Source organism: Erpetoichthys calabaricus, chromosome 15 (genome assembly GCF_900747795.2).
Source record: "Erpetoichthys calabaricus chromosome 15, fErpCal1.3, whole genome shotgun sequence".
NCBI lineage: Eukaryota > Metazoa > Chordata > Cladistia > Polypteriformes > Polypteridae > Erpetoichthys > Erpetoichthys calabaricus.
Window position 1 is genome coordinate 95753255 of NC_041408.2, and position 23967 is coordinate 95777221.

The window sequence follows — 23967 nt, forward strand, 5'->3', positions numbered from 1 at the left end:
TGGTCAATCGTTTCTCATCCACCATTACATAAAACACAAACAGATTTCTAGGCTGCTCGACTCACCTTCTTGGTGCCGTTACTTACAAGCACTGAAAGCAGCAAGCAGGTTAGGGAACTCGAGCCCCCTTCACATTTAATGTACGCTCTTTAAATTTCACTCCCAGTCCCAGCACAGAATTGAGACATTTCAGAACATGAAGGCCCATAAAACTTTGCAGGAAAAAAAAAAAACACACGGCTTGTGTTGTGCTTTGCATCCTTATGGAGCTTCACTGGAAAATCTGCCACTCATTAACGTCCATCCTGAAAAAGCAGATTTAATGGAAGGGATCGCCCACCCTGGCACCGCTTAAAACTAAGCTAAGAATTTGGTGCAGTCGCCAAGCACAGATCCGAAAATGTCTCAAATGTGCTAAAAAAAAGTCATCCACAAAATGGCTGCACGTAAACAAAACCACAATACAAATTTCAAAATCTTTACATATAATACTCTAGCGTGGCTGTTCGTTTGTCTATCTAGGATTTTAAATCACCTGTAGCTCGCAAACCATTTGAACTATTGACCTGATATTTGGTACACATATAAAACGTGACGTCTACTATCCGCTTTCAGGGTGATGATTGACCTCCAGGGTTATTCCTCTTTTTATTATTTTATTGTAGAATCAACTCTCGGCAGTGGCCATGGCGGTTCTCATTCCTACCACCTGTGCCGTCGCTTCCCCTACCTCTTCATATCTTAAATCATTCTTGAGGCAGATTGAAGAGTTAAGTGCCAGCTTAAGTGAAAAATGAAAGAAAACATACTAAGTAATTACAACACAAACACGGACTTAATCAGTTTTAACACGAAAAGATGACGACGAAATAAGAGAAGAAGGGGGCCGCTAGGGGGGGAGACAAGAAGAGCTGCTCAGGAAACAGCAAGTGCATTAACCTCTGACCAAACGAATGGTAAACGTACGGGGAAAGAAAGAGGAGGAAAACTAGGAACGCTCAAGTCAAGTGGATTCACTGCACGTTATCGTTACAGCAGTGCGTCGTTACTGGTGTACAGTGATCCCTCGCTATATCGCGCTTCGCCTTTCGCGGCTTCACTCCATCGCGGATTTTATATGTAAGCATATTTAAATATATATCGCAGATTTTTTGCTGGTTCGCGGATTTCTGCGGACAATAGGTCTTTTAATTTCTGGTACATGCTTCCTCAGTTGGTTTGCCCAGTTGATTTCATACAAGGGACGCTATTGGCAGATGGCTGAGAAGCTACCCAACTTACTTTTCTCTCTCTCTCTCTTGCGCCGACTTTCTCTGATCCTGACGTAGGGGGATTGAGCAGGGGGGCTGTTCGCACACCTAGACGATACGGACGCTCGTCTAAAAATGCTGAAAGATTATCTTCACGTTGCTATCTTTTGTGCAGCTGCTTCCTGAAACGACATGCTGCCCGGTGCTTCGCATACTTAAAAGCTCAAAGGGCACGTATTGATTTTTGATTGAAAAACAAACTCTGTCTCTGTCTCTCTCTGCTCCTGACAGAGGGGGTGTGAGCTGCCACCTTCAACAGCTTTGTGCCGCGGTGCTTCGCATACTTAAAAGTCAAACAGCCCTATTGATTTGTTTGCTTTTCTCTCTATCTCTGTGACAGCCTGTGCTCCTGACACGCACTCCTTTGAAGAGGAAGATATGTTTGCATTCTTTTAATTGTGAGACTGAACTGTCATCTCTGTCTTGTTATGGAGCACAGTTTAAACTTTTGAAAAAGAGACAAATGTTTGTTTGCAGTGTTTGAATAACGTTCCTGTCTCTCTACAACCTCCTGTGTTTCTGCGCAAATCTGTGACCCAAGCATGACAATATAAAAATAACCATATAAACATATGGTTTCTACTTCGCAGATTTTCTTATTTCGCGGATGGAGGAGGGATTACTGTATAATATATTATATATATACATACATATACACATATGTGTATATGTATATATATATATGACAGCAACACTCATAACAATGACAACACAATTACATTGACAATCATGTTACGTTATTTTTAAAATGTTTCCTTTACTTTTTCATAACCTCTTTAACACACTACTTCTCCGCTGCGAAGCGTGGGTATTTTGCTAGTATGTATGTAAAATACAGTAAAATAACTCAATACTAGGATTAAAAATGAAATGAGCATATTTTATATATATATATATATATATATATATATATATATATAAAGCAACAAAAGTCACCAGCCAGCCTCAGCTGCATGTCCACCATGACGACTGTCCAGACCAAAACAAGGACAACATTCATAAGACTGCATTTGTAAGGTGACATTTCATTTTCTACGAAAAGTGCTCTCCATTCTCTCTCAAGACTGTGGGCCTTCACAACTTCTTCTTAATTCTCTCATTTCTGGACTCATTGCCTAACCTTCTTCCTGACTAAGCCTTCCTTCATAAGCCAAAAAATTCTGGTCAAGGTGGTAGCCCTGCAATAATTCTATGTGATGAACAGCAGCCTCGTCACCTCTGGAAGATTTGAGGGGCTCACAGATATTTAAACAAAGTCAAACTCAATTATAGTACTGATGTGCAAAGCATGAGCGCCAAGCTCACCCACCGTCCAGAACGCAGTTTGTCAGAAGGACAAGAAAAGGAGCCAGAGAGCAGTAAACACCCAAGAGGACTGGTGCTGAGGATAACTGGCAAAGCCCTAACTTTAAATTTAAAAGTCCAAATGAATGGATGTCACCTTTTATAACATCTGCTTGAAGTTCTACTCAGGTTGAAGTTTATCGTCGTGTGCCCACAGTGGAATGAAACGCTTACGGCGCCAGCTTGTTCTGCACAGACTAGTTAGTGACAGCAGAAGAAAGACAACGCAAAGGTACAGCAGCAGTTGGGTTGAAACCTCAGCTTTGTATTTTTAAAAGATTGTTGCTTTCTGTATCTATATTTTATATATATATATATATATATATATATATATATATATATATACACATACATAAACACACACATAAACAACAAACACACAAAGACTTAAAACTTGACCAAAATTCTACTCTTCATTCCACGCTTACATGGCTCCTGAGCGTGCTACTCATTTTTGTCTTCACTTAGTGAACTACTCGAGCATTATGAATAAATGCCACCAAGCTTACAATTAGCAGCACAAGATGTAGTCCTGCTGTGATTTGTCCTAAGCGATGCTTTGAGCACACACTTGATTTTAAAAATGGTGATAATTTAGTCTGCAGAACAAAAAACTGAAAATGCACTTCCACTGCCAAAAGCGTCTTATTTTATTTCCGTCCATTTTCTGAACACACTTAATTGGGCTCTGGGGGTCCTCGGTCAGCACCAAAGACTGTGTAGGATCTAAAAGCAGCCAGAGCATGCCAGGTGCCTGCCGGGTCCATTCACCCCGTCAATCGGGCACATTTAGAGTACCTAACATGGAATTCATTTTCGTCACCTTCTTGCTCTTTCCACCTGTGGTCAGACAAACGCGTCACTCAGCATCGTCTCTTGAAAGTGCGGCTCCATTCCTTCCCACACTATGAGGCCTTGTCGCTGGCCTTAGAATAATGTGTTGCAAAACGTTGACATGGCATAACACGTTCTAACATCTCACAGTCATCAAGAAAGTATGTATAAAATAAGGCCCGAGAAGCCACATGAGCCAGGAAGATTAAAGTTAAACCTTAATAAATAGTTAGCCGGCTGTTCAAACTTTAACTCCGAGTTAGCTGTCTGTTAACAAATGAACAGCAAGTCGTGTCATTAACCCCACCATGTAAAACTGTTCTCAATTCGACGTCTACGAGAGCCTGCATGGACCATACAAGACACACCATGAAGTAAGCTGTAACTTGGAAAACAGCCATAGCGGTGGTGCCAGGGAGCCGAGGAGGGTTACAAGGAAATGCCCCACATTCATGTGTGCTGGACCCTCGTCTCCCAGACTGTGTTTGCATTAAATAAAAAGAGCCCCTCTGTTCATACTGCTCACACAGTTGGCTACTCATTTACACCAACACTCTGCTCATCGCATCAGGCTGGCCGGAACCGCTCTGTCAGGATTTACTGGGGCCGACTGTGTCGGTTTTGACCTTCATGTCCTTTGTCGGAGTATTCCTTGTTGAACACTCGGATGCACAGAGCTGGCTGACGTGTGTTGTGATATCAGACATATTCATAGTTTTTACTACACTGGGCCATTTTTTTTTCTTTGCTCAATTCCTTTCCTGCTTATTTATTTCGTTTTGTCGCGGACACACAAACAACTAAGAGGGATGCGATTTTTTCCTAAGCGTTTCGGTGTTGGCCTTGTCCCCAATAATGTCACACCACTTGAACAAGTGGCAAAGTGCCGTGAGAGGATGAGAGGACCACACGGCGAAGGCTCTGCAAAACAACAAAAAACACACTAAGGAGACCACCATGCAAATCTCCACCCAAAGCAGCACAAGTAAAGAAAATGTGCCTTCAGACTTGAACAGAGTGTGATGGATGGCCGGGGACCTTGCCGCAGTGCGAGGCCTGGAGATGCAGGGGACGGGGAGAAGGGCAATTCCTTCCCCAGGACGTAAGAGGGCAGCCATCCTGGATTGTGTGGAAGCCTCAATCCTGTGGGGATCCGTGGCCACCGCCATAGAGGTGCCCGAAGGACTAAGGAACCTTGGACCGCAGCACTGTCGCCACACCAAGAAGTGCATGAGGGAGATCATCAGGGTGCCTTATAAAAGGGGCCGCCTCTCTCCACTCGGGAGCCGGAGTCGGATGGAAGAGGACGGAGCTGCGAGGAGTGGAGTGGAGGTGACAGAAGAAGGAAAGTACAGGACTGAGTAATTGTGAGAGTTTATGGTGCTGGATTGTGTACTGTGTGCAAGAAAGAGAAATAAACCGAGTGTGTTGTGAACATCTGGTGTCGGGTCCGTCTGTGTCTGGGCTGGAAAGTGAGAAGTGCACAAAAATGAAGAGCATGTTTAATTCTGAGGGAAAAGAAGCAGGAGGTTTACGGAGGACCTGGTTTTGTATTTACTCTGACAATCATGAGTGACGTCACAATTCTAAAGCGAGTTTAGCAGCTTTAAGGAAGACATTGAGAGACAACCAATATGTCAGAATGAACAAATATTGTCAATGAGTTCATTAAGTGTGTGAATTGTTGACATTCTAATGATTTTCATACAATTATCATTATTTCAATTCATCATTCAAATTAACAGTTTAACCTTTCCAATGTCGTAATCAAAGTCTGTTTCAGCAGCAACGCTTACAACAGCACAAGCCCATCACAGGCCCACCACACACTCAATTTGGAATCAGCAGTAACTTCACACACAAAGTAAAATGTCGAAGTCGGACCAATCTCACACTGCATGTCAGATCTGTGAAAAGGCTGGATGAGAAAAGGCTCATGGTCCAACTTGACCTTTGTGGATAGCTCAGTCGGTACAGCATCAGACTTTTAATCTGAGGGTCCAGGGTTCAAGTCCCTGCTCGGGCGTGTTGTCCTCTGATCCTCACAGGTGGCACAGTGGTAGTGCTGCTGCTTTGCAGTAAGGAGATTGTCGGTTCACTTCCCGGGTCCTCCATTTGTGGAGAGCGCTTTGAGTAGTGAGAAAAACGCAATATAAATGTAAAGAATTATTAGTATTATTATTAAATGACACATACGAGTTGTGCCGAGTTCTTAAAAAGCTACGATATGACAAGCTTGTTTGTTGTACTGAAGATGCTTATGACGACACCAACCCAGCACGGTCACTCTGTGTATTTCTAAAGCGTATCGCAATCTCTTAGTACATGACAACGATGTACACGTTAGGCTGACCGATGACAGCAGAGAACTCAAGAAAACAAACGTGTGAGTGCCACTTGGCGAAATCCTCCAGTCCTTCCTGCTTTGACTGCACACACTCAAATAGTCCCCAGTTTAAGTCATCGAACTACTAGAGGAGGATGAAACAAGGTGGCGTCCCATTGCAAAGCACCCAGAAAGAGCTCACCAAGGACGAGAAGTCAAACAACTTTGATAAGACGCAAGGAAGAAAAAAACCAAAATGGCAGACCTACAGGATATTCTCTCCCATCACGACTGGCTTAGCAAACAGTCTGAAATGCACAGTAAGTGCACCAAACAAATGCATTATCATGATAGGAGCTCTAAAATCCTTAGACACCTTGTCAGATAATACATTTAGAGATGAAGACAATCATCTACCACACACCAAATGATCGGGACAGCATCTGAGAAGATGGGACACCCCAACTGAGAGTGCACTTTTTGGAGGCTCTCATCAACATCTTCTCTCTTACACACAAGATTTCTTTCGGCTCTGATTTACTGCAAAGGCGCTAGACATTTTTGGCATTGATATGCAAGCTGATCAGCGCAATAAAGCGGCAGAGTGCATATCAGGCAAAGCCTGGTGCTCATTCCAGGGCTGTCGGTTTATTGTCAGTTTATCTGTAAAAGCCGAACCTTGAAACTTGAGCAAGTGCTGTCAGCCTGGGCGCAGTCAAGAGCGCCATATAAAAACACCCGGAAATAAGGAGAACTGAAATATTGTGCATAGCAACCAGACTGACACGATGAGATAAGGGAAGGTCTAAACCTACAAAGTAGGAGCTGAACAGACAGAACTGAAAATCACTTACACAACCAGTGCAGAGAAGCAAAAAAAGGGCAAAATGTTGTATTACACAGCGGCCACGTGTCATGACGAGAAGGCCGTGTTCATGCAGACATTACACAACCCACCTGACAGGCGACTAAAGAGCACGACAAAGTCCCAAAGAAGTGAAGGATTGTGGGGTTTAAAAGTCAGAAATGGGTTCATTTAGCACGTTACCTCCCATCGTTCGCAGCATGTCCCTTGGCAAGTAAGGGGGCACAGATGGATGCTATTTCAGGGTTAAATTCTGACAAGATAAGAGTCATTGGTAGTGACACTGGATGTGGCTTACTTTACCAAGTAGTGCGGCAGACAAGATGACCGGCTCCAAAAATGGGTGCCAGAGTTCTCACTTGGTCCAACTACTCCTTTTAGGTCTAATAAACATAATAATGTAACACAAGACCACCCTGTACCTGCTCTTGCATTGCTCTGCTGGGCTACTGGTTGGGTTTTTCATACAAATGACGAGATTCTCCAATTTCTTATTTCAGCACTAAGCTAATAAATCCAAGACACACTCCTGTGCTTATGATGTATGAATGACATGTTGTGTCCTCCTCAGCTACTGCCTTGCATCTGTAAATGTGTGGAACTGCGGCGACCCAGGAACAGAAACCACACGAGAAGAAGCGAGGCTGAACCTAACCACACAAACTCTCCTTCCATCGGGTGTGCTTTTAAAACGAAATACAAAAGAGAATGATGTAGCAATACAAGTTTTAAAAGCATTACTCCACTAGAATGGCCAATTAATTCTTAAGCTAAAAGTACAGAAAAGATGCTGGATTCATATAAGGAATCATAATAAAAAGCACACAAAAATAAAATCTGCACCTGGAAATAAAGTTTTCTGGAATGTTCATCTTAAGAAATATGTTAACACCACCTTGTAAACATGACGTTAAATCAACTGGAACAATGGCCCAAATCTGCCAGAAAGCCAACTGCTCTGCTATGATAAAAGGCCAAATCAAGTTAAGGAGCACATGGACGAGAATCCGTGAACTCCTTGACATGAGCGTCACAAAGACACCGCTTTAGGACCACCGCGAGTCACTCGCCGAAACCAAATCTCAGGTGGCCATGGAAATACACAGGTGGCACACAAAGACGACGTAAACATCACAAGTGGCAGCTCGGTGCCAACCAGAGGCGTTCAAAGGTAAACGCATCGGCGCGGATGACAGTCAGCCTCTCCGCTCCACGACACACGCCCGGGGCACCGATGCCGCCTTTGTGACGCTCAAGGGTGGCCCCACCGACAGTCCCCCGGGGCCATCCGTTACCTTAAAAGTGCTGTCGTCTTTGTTTTACGGTCTCAAAGAATATTCACTGAAGGGTGGAGGCGCCTCGAAGGCTCGAGACACGCCCAGGCAACGATGCGATCAGATCGAGCGGGCTCGGTCACTTGACGGACGGACAGTCGAAAGACCCCCTCTAACAGCAAGAGATGCGACGCCAAGGACTCCTTCGACTTCCTGAACTTTTTTAACTCCTGCCTGCCTGCCTGTCTAAAGCAAACACGTTTGACACGAACTGAAGCCCCACACCTCTTGTGCGGGTCGTGTCCATCCGGAGCCCAGCTCAGTCCTTCTACTACAAGCACTCGCCCGGAAAAAGAAGCGACTGCTGGAGTTTGGAAGTAACCGCGTTCAACACAAGCCTAGCCTGGTGGATAAAAATGGTGCGCAGCAGATGCCGATCGCATGGCTTCATGGAAAGTCTTTCTTACCTTATCCCACCAGCGTAATGCTGTTAGAAAGTTGACTCTCCGGGCTCTCGGCGGTTTTCAACTTGATGCCTGCGGGGAAAAAAAAGCGAGAGACAGAAAGATGAGCACAGAGCTGTGGCCCGCTGCACCTGGAGCCAACGGGAGAAGATGCGCACATGTGATTCTCCTCCTGCTTCGACTGGCACTGGCGGCGGCGGGGACGTCATCGCGGGCAGGCGGGCGTACTGCCAGCCAGCGGGTCGGGGCTGACAGATGAGTGCGAGGGGCCGACCTAAAAAGACTTCCGTAGACTTGATGCACGAGGGAGGACACGCCGGTTCCTCGCGTACCCTGCACAGCACGGCGAGGAGTCGCATTTCCTCGTTTCTCTCGATTTGTCGATTCCGAAAAGCACGGAGCCAAAGTAGCGCCTGTCATTCTCGCGACTTTCTTTAACCGACACTTGTGCTCCGAAGGCTAACTTCTTCTTAAACTGTTAAAACAGTCTGACGCTGCGATGAAGGCGATGTGGCGTGACGTATTATGTTCTCCAAATGCACAGTAAAAGAACGCGAAGAGGAAGACTGCCAAACACCTAAACAATGGCTCACTTGTAAACTTGAATTTGGCTCGCGGAGGAAGCTTCTAGAATGAAACTTAAAACTGTGCGTCTTTCGTTCTTCCAGGGGACGCCGTGGTTTGTTGCCACACCACTTTTCCTAACTGAACACTTTCAAATATACGAAGGAGTACGGCGACTGCTACGACTCAGCCGATCATTACCTCACCCTTTAACCGCTAGCTTTAAAAAGAAACCCGTAGCGGATTTCGGGCTGGACTGCTCGAGAGGACTCGGCTTCGTCACCCCATTCATCTGGCGTCTGCGATGGCCAATCAGTGCCGCCTGACGGCACGGGGGGCGGGGCGAGACTGCTCGGTGATTTGCGCACGCTGAAAAGTAAAAGCGGAAAGATGAACGGCGCTGTAATGGCCGGGGAGAGAAAGGGAGATCTGACGGATTTGCGAGCAGCCCGTTAAGAAGGCGAGGTTTCTGAAACACGAATACATTACGGGGAGTCAGAATGACTTCTTTAGACTGGGTTGAAATGGTGTAACCTTGGGGTTCCGTCGTCTAGAGTGTGAGAAAGAAGAGGCAGCGGTCTGTCTGAAACGCTTCCTCGTTCAACGACACCGCTAATCTACATACTGTAGGTATTAGTGCCGTCCTCCTAGTCGGATGCATACACAAGAAACTTGAAATATAACCGCTGTTTGAGGACACCACAGTCCTACAGTTTGACCCCTTAGCCACCATGTGCAAATAGCATTTCCTTTCTTATTGGTAGTTACTGAGTCCAGCAGAACCTAATGACTTGTGGAGGGCTCTCCAAGTGAAATCATCTATTTTGCTACCCTTTAAGTGCATTGCCCTAGACGTTCTGCTGGCATTGTTACCAATTCCCCTTTCTTGTCCGTGAGGATGGTGATCCATCCATCCATTTTCCAACCCGCTGAATCCGAACACAGGGTCACGGGGGTCTGCTGGAGCCAATCCCAGCCAACACAGGGCACAAGGCAGGAAACAATCCTGGGCAGGGTGCCAACCCACCACAGGACACACACAAACACACCAAGCACACACTAGGGCCAATTTAGAATCGCCAATCCACCTAACCTGCATGTCTCTGGACTGTGGGAGGAAACCCACGCAGACACGGGGAGAACATGCAAACTCCACGCAGGGAGGACCCGGGAATCGAACCCAGGTCCCCAGATCTCCCAACTGCGAGGCAGCAGCGCTACCCACTGCGCCACCGTGCCGCCCGAGGATGGTGATAAACCTTTTAATTCAACAAAGGCTGCCGTTTTGTCTTTTCTGATCCAAGGTAAAGTGAAGTGAAAGGTAAACATGATCAGAAAGGTTTATTGGGTAAAATGTCTTCGTCATGAGGATAGAACATTTAACACCTGCATGAGCCTTGTCCCCAGAAGGTGTTCGCACTGGCTGGACCAGAATCCAGCAGGGATTCCACTAGGTTTCTCAAATTGTTCATGTTGGTTTCCTTCAGGTATTCTGCTTTTCCACCCAAATCCAAGAAATATGCTCAGTTAATGTGAGAATTGAAGGGCTGTCCAGGACTGTTTTCTGCCGTCAGGAGGTTTTTCAGGCTGCACTCATAAAGGGATGTGCGGAGTTCACCGACCGGCAGGATCTTGACGAGAGCTCGGCAGTAGGCACATATACAGTGGTGTGAAAAACTATTTGCCCCCTTCCTGATTTCTTATTCTTTTGCATGTTTGTCACACAAAATGTTTCTGATCATCAAACACATTTAACCATTAGTCAAATATAACACAAGTAAACACAAAATGCAGTTTTTAAATGATGGTTTTTATTATTTAGGGAGAAAAAAAAATCCAAACCTACATGGCCCTGTGTGAAAAAGTAATTGCCCCCTTGTTAAAAAATAACCTAACTGTGGTGTATCACACCTGAGTTCAATTTCCGTAGCCACCCCCAGGCCTGATTACTGCCACACCTGTTTCAATCAAGAAATCACTTAAATAGGAGCTGCCTGACACAGAGAAGTAGACCAAAAGCACCTCAAAAGCTAGACATCATGCCAAGATCCAAAGAAATTCAGGAACAAATGAGAACAGAAGTAATTGAGATCTATCAGTCTGGTAAAGGTTATAAAGCCATTTCTAAAGCTTTGGGACTCCAGCGAACCACAGTGAGAGCCATTATCCACAAATGGCAAAAACATGGAACAGTGGTGAACCTTCCCAGGAGTGGCCGGCCGACCAAAATTACCCCAAGAGCGCAGAGACGACTCATCCGAGAGGTCACAAAAGACCCCAGGACAATGTCTAAAGAACTGCAGGCCTCACTTGCCTCAATTAAGGTCAGTGTTCATGACTCCACCATAAGAAAGAGACTGGGCAAAAACGGCCTGCATGGCAGATTTCCAAGACGCAAACCACTGTTAAGCAAAAAGAACATTAGGGCTCGTCTCAATTTTGCTAAGAAACATCTCAATGATTGCCAAGACTTTTGGGAAAATACCTTGTGGACTGATGAGACAAAAGTTGAACTTTTTGGAAGGCAAATGTCCCGTTACATCTGGCGTAAAAGGAACACAGCATTTCAGAAAAAGAACATCATACCAACAGTAAAATATGGTGGTGGTAGTGTGATGGTCTGGGGTTGTTTTGCTGCTTCAGGACCTGGAAGGCTTGCTGTGATAGATGGAACCATGAATTCTACTGTCTACCAAAAAATCCTGAAGGAGAATGTCCGGCCATCTGTTCGTCAACTCAAGCTGAAGCGATCTTGGGTGCTGCAACAGGACAATGACCCAAAACACACCAGCAAATCCACCTCTAAATGGCTGAAGAAAAACAAAATGAAGACTTTGGAGTGGCCTAGTCAAAGTCCTGACCTGAATCCAATTGAGATGCTATGGCATGACCTTAAAAAGGCGGTTCATGCTAGAAAACCCTCAAATAAAGCTGAATTACAACAATTTTGCAAAGATGAGTGGGCCAAAATTCCTCCAGAGCGCTGTAAAAGACTCATTGCAAGTTATCGCAAACGCTTGATTGCAGTTATTGCTGCTAAGGGTGGCCCAACCAGTTATTAGGTTCAGGGGGCAATTACTTTTTCACACAGGGCCATGTAGGTTTGGATTTTTTTTTCTCCCTAAATAATAAAAACCACCATTTACAAACTGCATTTTGTGTTTACTTGTGTTATATTTGACTAATGGTTAAATGTGTTTGATGATCAGAAACATTTTGTGTGACAAACATGCAAAAGAATAAGAAATCAGGAAGGGGGCAAATAGTTTTTCACACCACTGTATACTGAAATATAAGAATTGGTTTAGGAAACATACTGAGAAATCATGTACCAGAAAAAAGGTTGATAAAATATACAAAATGTGCTGAGAGTTGACTAAGAAATCAGCAGCTGTCCTGTAAACGAGAATTAGACATTTCAAGGGTGGTGGCTCATCTCAAAGGTATAAGAAGAACCAGAAAATAAGAACTTTGGCTTCATTTGAGTGTAAACCAATGGACCAACCAGAGATAAACGTATGCATTGATTGACACTGTATGTAAATTCAGTAGTTTATAAAATTAACCTCTATTCTTTATTTTCTCACCATTCTGATCATTCTGGCCAGGCTGTAACAGACTGTTTTGGATGAACGCTCCCTCCAAGGCATTTTCCTGAGGAGTAATTCAAAGATTTAAGGAACATCTTTACTCCTGCCTGAATGCTGAATTGCCCTGTTAGAGGATGTTTATTTCATTAATAAGATATTACATTTCGACCACAGGAATCATTTCTAAATGGTCAGAAAACTGTATGCCTATCTCATTTTACAAACTGTCAATGAGTCTTTCTGTCTTTGCTAGCTATGAGTCTAATCCAAACCCACACGGACTCAATGAACTTGCAGTATTGCTGATATAGCCAGAAAGTTCTATCTCAGATTAACTTATAGAAGGTGAAAGGCTAAACCCTAATCTATAGCTAGGAAAGAAAATGACATTCTATTCAAACTAAGCACACACTAATATGAGTTTAACTTAAAGCATTAACTTTCTAAGATTGGCTCTTACATTTCTGGCCCCTACTTGTTTATGCAGGAACAGAGACAATCACAGTATTTTACTTCAATAAGCGGCACAAACTTTATTTTCAAATCAAAAGCAACAAAGCTGCAAACAGACAGATTTAAGAATTTCTTATATCAAGTATTAACTGTTTCTTGAAGCAGGTATAACTTATTCACAGTCCTGTCCAGTGTGCTGGTTTTAGTTTGCACACAAACTCTTCTGGCTGCACCTTTGGCATCTGCCATTATCTCGATGACTCGCCCCATTACCCAGGAAATGCAGGGTGCAGCATCATCTACAATTAAAACAGTGTCTCTTGGTTCAAAATGTCTTCTTGTTGTAAGCCATTTTTGACGTTCTTGAAGTATTGGCAGATACACTTTAGACCATGTGAGAGAACCAGTCCAGACACATCCAGACGGACACCGGCAGTTCTTAATAAACACACACGTTTATTAGAATTGTCCCCACAAGTCCAAATCCCGCACAAACACAGTGTTCCCAACACCACAACACCCTTCCTCGGGCCTTTCAATGTCTGTGGGCCGCCTCTCTTCCATCTGTCTTCAGCTTCGTCCTAATCCAGATCCCGATTCCAGGTCGCTGACTGTAGGAAGGCGGCCTCTTTGATATTCATCCGGATGTGCTCCAGGTGCTTGATGACGTTCTTCCGGCAGAACTTCCTGTTGTGGTGGAAGTGCCGCATGAACACCCGGAAGCAGTCTGGGTGTTGCTGGAAGGACCTTCCACTACCTTCCCAGGTGTGGCGCATGTGCTGATCTACTGGGCTTTATGAGACTTAGGGTGCCCCCTGGCGGTAGCCACGGGCCCCCATGGGTTTGTGCCTCCTTGGTCCTTCCCCGTGGTCCCCTGCTTTTTCAGGGCGGTTGCCCCCTCGCGGCCTGGGGGACGTACAAACTGCTTCCCATTCTTTCCAGACGTCCTGGCTGGGTCTGGCCCACAGCCTTCACAACCATCTTTTCCAAAACAAATGTTTTGAACTTGCTTCCAGGATCTTTAAGTGAATTGTTCATTTTTAGAAAAGAGACCAGGAGGCATACTGGGTTGTGTCTTCAGTAACAACCAGTGATTGGGTGTGAGTGCCTCCAAAGTAATTTGGGTTGTTTGAGGTCTTTGTGAGGGGTCTGTTCTTGATGATTGATTCGACTTCACACATCACTGTTTGGAGACTGTCATCGTTGAATGTTTGTTGGTTAAGTATTGAGATTAGATTCTTTCTTATGCTTCTAATTTGTCTTTCCCATACTCCACCTTGATGAGAGGCTGGTGGTGGATTGACAATACATTTGATTTCTTTCTTCATCATAGCATTGCTGATTTTTTTTGGTCAAGATTTTTAATTATTCCCTATAGCTGCTCCAACATAGTTTGTTCAATTATCTGAATGCATGATTTTAACTTGTCCTCTTCTGTAAATGAATCAGCGTTTGGCAATGATGCAAAAATCAGGGTCAACGCTGTGTGCCATCTCTATGTGTACAGCTCTGATTGTTAGACAAGTGAAGATTTCTCTGTAGCTCTTGACCAGACTTCTTTCACTTTTGACTTGAAAAGGACCAAAATAATCAACTCCAACATAGCAGAAAGGTTGCTGGTTGGGTACAAAGTAATCTTCTGGCAAATCTGCCATTTTTTGCTCTACCTGCTTTTGCATTGTAACAATATTTTAACATCATTTAACTCAGTTAGAATCCCCATTCATTTTACTGAAGCAGCCCGCTATCTCGGAGTTATCTTTGACTCTAGCATGTCATTTAAAGCGCACATCTCAAAGTTGTCTAAATCCGGTTTCTTCCATCTTAAAAATGTTGGGAAATTAAGGCGTTTTCTGAATTTGCAGGATTGTGAGAAATTAATTCCTCCATTTATTTCTAGTCAGATTGACTACTGCAATGCAGTGTTCACTGGATGTTCTAATTGTTCTTTATAAGCCTCCAGTTCATCCAAAATGCTGCTGCAAGAATTATAACAAGAACGAGAAAATACGAACACATAACTCCAGTTCTTAAATCCTTACACTGGCTCCCGGTTAAGTTTAGGGCTGATTTCAAATTCCTCCTTTTAACATATAAATCCTTAAATGGCCGAGGTTTGGCTTACTTTTCTGAACTTATCATTACTTACAAACCTGAGCACACATTAAGATCTTAAGATACTGGTCTGTTTATGATTCCAAGAAATAATAAAATTAACAGTAGGAGGTCGAGCTATTAGTTACAGGACCCCTAAACTGTGGACTGGTTTGCCTGCTACTGTAAGAGATGCCCCTTCGGTCTCAGCTTTTAAATCTCATGACTTCAGTTTAGCACACCCTGACTAGAGCTGCTGATTAACTGTGCAGACCGCCAATAGCACTAAAACATAAGTAATACTGATAATTATAATTTATTCCTAATCCTCACCTATTCTGTTACTCTTTTTGGTACTCAAATGTGCCACTTGGTGCCGCTGCCCACGTGCCAAGTTGTTTTGCCTGCCTAAGATAAAGTCATCCCTGATGGAGGATCACAGGAATCATCGGGTAGAGGGGTGCTTTCATCAGATTGGCTGGTCCAGCACTGTCTCAGCTGTGGAATGGCCAATAGGGGGAGGCAGCTTAATTGGTGAGGTCTCCAGGACTCTGAACAAATCCAAATCATATTATAGGATATCATCTACTGCTGAATTCCGCTCTCTACTTGTAATATTTCTATTGCACTATTGTATTGTATTGAGGATTAATTGTGTTGTGTTCTGTGTATTGTATTGACTCCCACTTCACGGCCATCCTACCACAAAAGGGGTCTCTCTTTGAAATGCCTTTCCCAATGTTTCTTCTATTTTTTACATACATGGTGTTTTGTCTTGGTAGAGTAATATATATTGCTCTACTTTCCCCTATTGTATTATTAATATGTAGCCTTAGAATGCCTAATCTCACAGACTTGCCACTGTTTATAAGGTATTATTGTATATAACTTATCCCCACCTTCCCTTCTATATCTATTACCTTAGGGAATTAGATGTAGTAAAAAGACAAGCAAAAGTTAAGTTACAGTTTAAATAATATATTATTGATAATATTCAGAAATAATAACAAAATGCAAAGTATATTTGAATATTGACAACCATTCAACCTGATTAAATGGTGATGTGTAGTTCAGGCGGCACACAGACTTGTAGTTACTTAAATGTCTCTAGTTAAGGCATCATTGGTGCTCAGCTTTCAACCACATGTCTGTTCAAAATGGCTGCTGAGCTGTGCTCTTCATTGTGTTCTCTTCATCATCACAGGTTAGCAAGAGAGATACTTCTTCATCATATATTGGTTGGTAAGAGAGAGATTGTGAGGTTAAACACAAACATTTATAGATGTTCTGTCCAACCCCTACAGCCAATAGGACATCATGGTACTTAAAGGCTTCTGAACCAAGCCAATTCCAAACAGCCATACTTTAGACCAAAGGGGGAAATAGAACATCTTAACACCTGCCACCTCCAAACCATATGTTAAAGTACACCTTAGCCCAAAACACACATCCCCCAAATCCTGTCGTAAAATTCAAACAGACCCATTCCTAAGGTTGGTAAACACTAAATTACATTGCTTTGTCTAAATTACAAATAAAGATATACAGTACAAAATATTCATCAAGTTATATGTAAAATCTCACATCACATGGTTTTCTTTGGGAGTTTTTCTTTGTTTCCTTAGAGAGTGAAGGCTGGGGGTTGTCAAAAGGCAGGGCCTGTTAAAGCTCATTGTTGCACTACTTGTGTGATTTTGGGCTACACAAAAATAAATTGTATTTAGTATTCACTTGTGCTCCAGGACTCATTAAAGGAAAAGAAAAGGAACTGAGCTACTGGGATGTACTGTGCTCTTATCTTCTCTCTCTCTATGATCGTAAATGAAAGCAAGGTCGCCGTTCCAGAATTTGAGAGGCTGTAAGAGACTGTGATATAATATAAAGCATCATGGAGGATCACTTGTATTTGTGCCCGAGATATTGTTGGAGCGTCTTTAATGTGACGTAGCTGTTGCTAAGATTCGGCTTATCTGAATGTGCGCTGTCTTGTGCTGCTGTGAAGATGTTGATGTCCAAGCGTAGCTCCAGTGAAGTTACAGGGAGTAATCCAGGGAATTTGCTTAAGGATCTTAAAGATCATATAAAGAAAAGGTAAGATCAGCTTTCTGATTTTATGGCCGAGATTGAAAGCCTTAAAAAAATTCCTGAAAGCTTTACCAACATAGCACAGCAGTTTGAAACCTTTGGTGAGACGTGTAGTCAGGCTGAGGATCTTTATGGAAGAGTAATATCTATGCTAAGCAACGAAAGCGCAATTTAAAAACAGACAACGGCACACGCAGCAAACTCTAAGATTTGGAATGAATTTCGTGGTACTACAGCAGCATGGCTGACTGATACAAAGAGTTTCTCAGCAAGTCCACCTGACAAACTGCTTATTAATCAATTCAAAGAGCTGCAGCGACACTTGGCAGCACATTTTATTTGGAAGGTAGACTTTTTTCCTGCCAAAGTAAATCCTAGAACAATTTTCATTGCATTATGAGAACTGAAGGGAGCCATTAGTCCTGTTGCCAAACTGGGCTCCTATCCAAAACCCACTAGCTAAAATTCTGGTGACATTGATTAAATAAGTCTCCCTAGCAGACACCCGGGTGACCTTAAATGGAGAATGTAACTGGTCATTAATCTGTCTGCTGGCTCCGTTCTTTAGACATCACTGTTAATTATTGTCACACATGCTGGTTAGGCTGGTATACCGGCAATACCAAAGGGACATTTGATAGGCTTCTTTTATCTGTTAGCTGCTTTTGTCAATCGTGGCCATTATAGTGGGCTTGCTGAATTACTAAATCTGCATCTGAGAGTTGGCCTCAGAGTTAGACAACTGTTAGAACAAATTCTAAATAAAATTATTAAAAAGGATTTTGTTCTCTGTCGATATTACAAAATGAAGATGGTGTGAAAGTAAAAAACCACACTTTATTCTGTCGACCTTTTTTCTGTTGTTGTGTAGGTGCAAGCAAAATGTCAGGTGTAACAGTTTCAGGAGAAATCACCTAAGATGGACCTTGAGGTTACGTGTGAGGTAAGTAAAGGCGAGCCGGTCACTGGGACATTACAGCTGCTTAGACGAGAAAGGGCCATGCAGCCCAAGCGTGCCAGTCCTGTTTGTTCACAAATCTATCAAAAATCGCATCACATCACGTTTTGAGGGTCCATAAAGTTATTCTGTCTCACTTATTTCATGTAGCAGTGGTTTTGCTGATTAAGGAAAAAGTTTTTAACGTTTCTGAGGAATGTCCCCTTAGCAAGTTTCCAAGTGTGTTCCCATGTTCTTGCTGAAGAATTAGATTTATAGTTACGACTGGGATGAAATGGATTCATCACCATCCTAATTTTAATTTTGAGTCATAGTAAGAAATGAACTGCTTCAGTTAGGTCACATCTCAAGCACTATTTATTTAAAGTCTTAAATCTTACATTAAAGCTCCAACCTGTCAACCCTTTAATCAACCTGCTTGTTCTCCTCTAACCCTCCTCTAGTGCTGCTTTATCATCTTGTAATATTAGAGCCCAACCTGTGCCCAGGACACCAGATGAGGCCTTAGCGGTGTGTTAGACGGATTATTAATCCAGAACATTAATTGGTTTGGGCTGCTCAGTGTTGACTGGTAAAAACACAACCTAGAAGTGACAACATGCAGCATAAAGTGGGCAGGCGCCCCTTGGAACTGAAAGTTCAGGTGGCACACACTGGCACACAGCCCACTCAAGGGTACACCTAGAGCACTGTGGCTTCATAGGCATCCACACAAACTGGAAATTAGTATTCTCACATACAACAGAGGAGACAAAAAACATATGGTGGTAAATTTGAAAGATAAAATGGAGTTTACTATAAACGATTGAATCCGAAGTTACTGAGAGCAGATTGATGCTTATTTTGCACAACAGCACCATCTGCTGGCTAATTGTGTAATCACCACAGAAAAAACCAAAACCAGGAAAGCTAACCCCAAAATCAAAGTCTACGTCTGTCCCTAAATTTCTCAACACAAAGCATGCAGGTCACAATAATCAGATGGTGTGAGGCTGCGCTGGGTGACCTTTACGCACTTACACCAACGGTATCATCATCATGCAATCCTGGTGCATTGTGGGAAGGATTTTCATGCGAATGGGTGACACACAGACTTTAACATGTAACACCCAGAGGTTAAATCAAAATAAACTTCAATGTAAATACTCTAAATAAGAGCTAATGGAAGAAAATGATTCTCTGGGAAAGAATATCCTAAGAACACTGTAATAGATTATTTGTATATTTTGAAGAAAGCCTGAAAAAATTTTAATACTAACAAGATAATTAAAAACCCGGCCCTTCATGCAGCGAACCCACGTCTGGTCTCCACACCAAGGACTGACAGAGAATAGGAAAGATATAAATCACTATTGTGGAGGATTATTTTGGAAGCAGCTAACAAACAAACGTAAAATATGAACATAAGAACGATCTAACCGTATCCCTAAATCAGCAGCCATTGTGATTGTGATATAGTAATAATTCTTTCTTTGGTTTAGAAACAGGTTTACAACAGCATTTATACACTCATCATGTTTTAGGCTGCCGACTCCATTTCTAGGGCGTCACACTCGTGTGAGTAGGGGGCAGCTAAAGGGCCTGTAATTCTACACCAGGCCAGGGGGTGGTGAGTGGCGCTGACTGACTGTCTCTCTCGGTCTGTCTCTTCCTTGCAGACCATTCTTGGGAAATCCAATCAGGTTCCTGCGCCTCTGATGACATCACTTCCTCCACTGGCCTTTAAACACTAGAATTATCAGAGCCTACGAAAAAACTCATAGATCTGTCCCACCTTAAATCGCTTCACACTTCTCCATCAGTGTCTTTTGTCTTCTAAATGTGTAGGTAAGCAGCAAGCAGCCTGCAGTCACTTCCTCCACTGGCGTCGTTTTCTCAGCTCAAGTCTGTTTACCTGTGTGTCAGTAGCTTGGAGTTGTATAGAGTGAGAAGTCAAGCAAATGACACCTTTTATAAATACTAGATCGTTATTTGGAACACATGCATTTTGTGTGTGTTCCGTGTCTACCACGATCTATGTAAATACATCATTAAAACAAACGTTTTTCATGTTTTGCTAAAAATTGACAAAATGTAGACATGAAGTATATAATGTGTGAAGCCTGAATTCCAAATATCAAAGAAACACTTTCACAAAAGGTAGAAATATAACAGAACAAATGAGCTTTTATTCAAAGATATAACTTCAGAAAAACAACCCACGTTTACCTGCGACATTGACATGTAATTTGTACGAGAGCTTCAGTGGTGCAATGGTATCTGCTGCTGACTTTTAATCAAAGCTTCATGAGTTCGATCCCGGGCGAGTCTGTTTTGAGAAATGAGTTGCTCGTATTCTTATTTTTAGAATAAAAACATACATTTGATTTCAGTCTGTAACAGCCAGTGTAATTTATGATACTTGTAAAGGTTTGCTTTGTTTTTTCTATTCTGTTATTCTCTCAGCTGCGTTCACATTCCCAACTCGCCACCCCCCCCCCCCCCCCCGCACATTTGATGCTGCTGATTTCACATAGACGCGCTATAACAGAGGTACAGTCAACTCATGCTGACGATTCCACATCGGATCAAGAATGCACTTTTGCCATCGCTGCACTTTGTGTATGTAGATTTGAAGCTCTGCACTCGAGACTTTGCGCTGTAGATCTGGCTCTTGCATACAAAGGATGGTGCATGTGCCCAAAACATTAACATTTACATGATACTTACTGTAAAAGACAGACAAGAAGCACATAAAGGTTTGGGGTTTTCCGGCCCCGTATACTGTAAAAAGTCACAGATTGATGTCATAAACATACAAGCAATGTCATAACACCCTCCGCCGGCATGACGGAGGGGGGAACATTTAAGCAGAGAGACTGGAAATGGAAGCATGGGCTGATGGGAAAACCGAGGTGGATAGTGGGACTGCTGATGTCATCGGGGTGAGACAGGGGAACGGCGGAAGTGGCGTGTTTTCTCCGTGATTAGGAGGACTCATGGCAGTGGTGCATCTTTCTTCCTGTAGAGAGAGAGAGAGATTAGTACCCTGCCATTCCGGTCTGGCATACGATGTCGTGTTACCTTTTAGATCGTTCCACGGCTCCCTAGTCACGCGTGCGTGACATTACATGAAAGCCAGATCTTATGTAGAGCCATCATCATGTAAGTAAATAACTCAAAGTAAATAGGTAAATAACATTAGATCTGGCTTTCATGTAAGTAACATAAAATGTTAATGTTTTGGGCACATGCACCGTCCTTTGTATGTAAGAGCCAGATCTACAGCATAAAGTCACAAGTGAACTGCAGAGCTTCCTCTGATCGTCAAAGGCAAGCTCACAAATTATACGTATAATGTCACGAAAAATACCTTCTGACGCTTTAGTACGCAAGCAATGGTACGAGAAAGCAGTTAGACTTTTTTTGGGCGCATACACCACACTAGTGTTTAGATCTGGAAGGTGTAGCGTTGGAGAAATAACCCAAATACTAATCGGCACAAAAGAGACAATCTACAATTAACGCGGGTCTTCTCCATATAGATGAACCCTAACTGGCCAGTAAGAAAAGTACCAGAATTACACTTAACCTAACATCTACCTCGACTGGAACCTAATTCTGTAAACAATATGCCAGAATAAACGCTTTGCTAAACCCTTAATGTTCACATCTAGAATTGACTCTTTACATCCAGACTTGCGATTTTCAGATTAACCCTTCACATTCCAGCTTAATTTTACCCTTTAGATCAGCGGTTCTCAAACTGTGGGGCGTACAAATGCTGCCATATGTGGCGTAATTTCGATATTTGTAGAGAAATTTTAAACTTGTAGAGAAGTATCGGCAGCAAAAAATAAGGGGTGCAGTTATAACTTATGAAAACTTGGGTTGCAAATACTTAAAGTTTGAGAAACACTGCTATAGATTAACCCTTTGAAAATCTATATTAACACTTCACATCCATTAAACCACCTTTTTCACCCGATTCTTGATCTCCTGAATTAACCCTTCTTTCACCCTAATTTTGCCATCTGGAATTAACCCTTCTTTCACCCTAATTTTCCCGTCCGGAATTAGGGTTAGGCTTAGGGTAGGGGATATGGCCATTATGGCACGCCCACGTACTACGATTCTTGATATTAATTTTTTTATTGTTTTAATCTACCCCCTACTGTCAAATAAAACTGGATAACTAAATAAAAATAAATAGATTCATAAATCCTTTATTTTGAATAAAAAAACTTTACATATTAAAAATAATCTAATAAACAAAACTTTATCCCCTAATTTTAATCTACAATGTTTTTTACCCACCCCCAAATTACTATTAAAAAAATCTATTTTACAAAAAATCATCCCCACCCCTTAATTTTTGAACTAAACATCCCCTTACATTTAAAAATTCCCCCCTAAAAAGGATTTAAAAAAAAAAAATCTAACCCTATCATAATACCTAAAAAAACATATCTAAGTCAATAAATACATAAATATCTAAATATTACCCCTATTCATTAATAAATAATTAAAATAAATAAATAAACCTCATTTTTCATTCAACCCCATTGGGACCCAGGTATTCAAAGCCTCCATCCATTTCTGTTCCGCCCTCAACCGTCTGGTCTTGTTCCAATTCCCCTGCTGCTCCAAGCCAAACATCACTGGTTTATGACCTTCCATCCCGAAGTGGGAGTACAACACCATCTGTTTCTTTTGGTTGTCGATGAGTCTGAGGTGCTGTACAAAACGCTCCCTCAGGGCATTCTTGGTCTCCCCAATATAAATTAATCCACAGGTGGAGCACTGGATCCCATACACAATTTCTGTAGTTAAGATGAAATGTTTGAAGAATTAGTTTATCCAACTTTACTAGTCTAAATATTTTTCTTCCTGGCAAAGGGGATTTTCCAAGCAGTTTTGTTTTTTTTGTTTCTTGTTAGGACACCTTGCATGTACCAAGATGTCCTTTAGGTTTTTGTTCCTTCTATAAGCGGCAATGATTTGAAATTGTTTTAATGGTGAATGGGTGCCCTGCGTCCCCACAAAGTTTGAACGCAGGACACCCATAACTGTCCTAGCATAATGTGAGAATGTAATGACCGGGATTTTGTAGCTGGGATCCATATTTGGTGTATGCTCCACCCATGAACCCTCGACCTGTGTCCGATCCCCCTCCCCCTCCACCATACACCGACCCGGGGAACCCTCAACACCCACCCCCTGTCACCCAACCTGGGAGACCCCAATTGCCCCAATTCCTGGATTGTTAACCTCAGGGCCCCCCACCCCCAAGTTTTTAAAGTTAGGGCAGGGGAAAGTTGGTAGGCTCCCCATTTTCCCAGGGGTGGGGGTCCTAACATCAGGGCCCCCCACCCCTAAGTTTTTAGGGTTAGGGCAGGGGAAGGTTGGTGGGTCCCCCATTTTTCCAGGGGCGGGGGTCTTATCAGGGCCCCACACCTCTAAGTTTTTAAGATTAGGGTGGGGGGGTTGGTGGAGCCCTAGTTTCCCATGGGGTGGGAGTCTTATCAGGGCCCCCCACCCCCAAGTTTTTAAAGTTGATCCCCAAGGGCTGCGGGGCCAAGGTTATTAACCTCAAAGCCCCCTCCAAAATTAAAATTAAAGTTAAGTCTAGGGAGGCCAGGTTGGTCCCCGTGGCTCCTAGGGTCATGGTCCTTAACTATGGGGGTAATTGGGGTCCTCAGGTTAAGATAAGGATTTGGGGGGGCTAGTTGGTCTACTAGTCCGGAGAGAGAGAGAGAGAATTTCTCACCCTCCGGGTTGCCCCGCACTGTGCTTTTAGGGTCATGGTCAGATACAATTTGTTGAT

General features: G+C 43.0%; 1 protein-coding gene and 1 non-coding gene across 4 annotated transcripts in view; one reads left to right on the top strand and one right to left on the bottom strand.

The window, feature by feature from the left end:
- Positions 1-9296, bottom strand: part of elovl5 (ELOVL fatty acid elongase 5) — a 42215-nt gene extending 32919 nt beyond the window's left edge. Inside the window, exons 1-2 of one of the 3 annotated variants that reach the window (XM_028820727.2) lie at positions 9188-9296; positions 8421-8489 (exon numbers count right to left, since the gene is read on the bottom strand). The gene's annotated coding sequence lies outside the window, so the exon portion shown is untranslated. The other 2 variants (XM_028820726.2, XM_028820725.2) reach the window with 2 other exon arrangements.
- trnak-uuu (transfer RNA lysine (anticodon UUU)) lies at positions 5438-5514 on the top strand. Its single transcript has one exon. It is a non-coding gene; the product is annotated as a tRNA-Lys (tRNA).
- Positions 9297-23967: the final 14671 nt, after the last annotated feature.